Genomic DNA, 1,722 nt, shown 5'->3' on the forward strand with positions numbered 1-1,722 from the left:
TATTCCCTGTAATTACCCCCCCCCCCTTTTAAGAGATTTTTGTTTAGGATGCATGCACTTGCCAGAGAAACAGAGACAGTGAGAGAGAAAGTGAGAAATCATCCTCCAGAGGCGATGGCCACGCTGCAATTCCTTCTTTTCCATTCTCCTTCTGGGATCTTGGGCACACATGTACAGGTGCCTGGCGTGATTTTCAAGCTACTAGGGCAAAGACTTGAACTGTGGTTGGCCATGTGGGGGGGTCCAATGACTAATAGCTATGCTATCTGCTGGCCCCTGTCATTTTCTCTTCTTGCAGTGGCATTGACTTTGGAATCACAGTAATACTAACTTTACAGAATGAAGCGAGAAATGTTCTCTCCTTTCTTTTCTTTTTTTTTTTTTCCCTTTCTTTTTTTTTTGGGGGGGGGGGAGGTTTTTGTTATAGGGCGCGTGCGCTTGCCAGACAGACAGAGACAGACAGAGAGACAGAAAGTGAGAAATCACCCCCGAGGGGGGATGGCCACACAGCAATCCCTTCTCCTCCATTCTCCTCCCAGGATCTTGGGCACGCATGCACACGTGCCCGGCGTGAGTTTTAAGCCACCGGGTCCGGGACTCAAACCACGGTCAACTACGTGGGAGTCCAACGACACAGCCATTATGCTAACTGCTGGTCCTTCTCTCCTCCTTTCTTTTCTGAAATAATTTGTTGAGTATTGATATTTTGCTTCTTCAAATATTTAATCGAATTTTCTAGTGACGCTATTTGGAACTGATCTCTTCCTTCTGGCAAGATTTTTTTTTATTGCTAATTTATTTTTCTTACTTGATAGAGCTATATTTGGATTTTTTATTCTTCTTAAGTTGGTATTGGCAATTTGTGTCTTTATAGGGATTAGTCCATTTCATTTAAATGGTCTAATTTATTGGTATAAAGTTGTTAAAACCCTTTTAACTACTTTTATTTTTGTAGGATGGATATTGATTTCTCCCCTTTCATTCCAGATATTGGTAGTTTGTGCCTCCTCTTTTTACTTTTTATTTTTTTAATTTGCCAGAGGGCACTTGCACTTACTGAAGACGGAGAGAGAGGAAAGTGAAACAGCCCTCCCCTCCACGAGGAAGAGTCACACCGCAGTCCCTTTTCCTCCCTTCTCTTTCAGGGTTGTGGGCACACATGTACATGTGCCCTTGTGTTTTTCAAGCCGCAGGCTCTGATACTTAAACCCTGCGGTTGGCTATGTGGGATCCAGCCACCTTCACTACCCTGCCACTGCCTGGCCCTGTAATTTATTTTAATAAGAGAGAGAGGCTTTTATTATTTTTTTACAGGGACTTGCCATGTCACAATTCTCCACCCCGGCCTCTCAGTCAGCCAGGACAACAGGTGCAGGCCACCATGTCCAGCCTGTCCAGGCAGGTCTCAGAGCCACACCCGGGCCTCACTAGAGTCCCCAGACTCATGTGCTGTTGCCCTGCCAACTTGCACCACTGCAGCTCGGCCTATTTTTAATTTTCTTTTCTTTTCTTTTCTTTTCTTTTCTTTTCTTTTCTTTTCTTTCTTTCTTTCTTTCTTTCTTTCTTTCTTTCTTTCTTTCTTTCTTTCTTTCTTTTTTAGAAAAATTTCATTAAAAAACTTATTATTATTTTTAAATTTGACCAGGAAGAGAGAGAAAGCGAGAAAGCAAGCCACCAGGTCTGGGACTTGAACCACAGTCAGCCATGTGGGCGGTCAGCACC

The sequence above is a fragment of the Tupaia chinensis genome, unplaced genomic scaffold (assembly GCF_000334495.1).
Source record: "Tupaia chinensis unplaced genomic scaffold, TupChi_1.0 Scaffold145652_1, whole genome shotgun sequence".
Classification (NCBI taxonomy): Eukaryota; Metazoa; Chordata; class Mammalia; order Scandentia; family Tupaiidae; genus Tupaia; species Tupaia belangeri.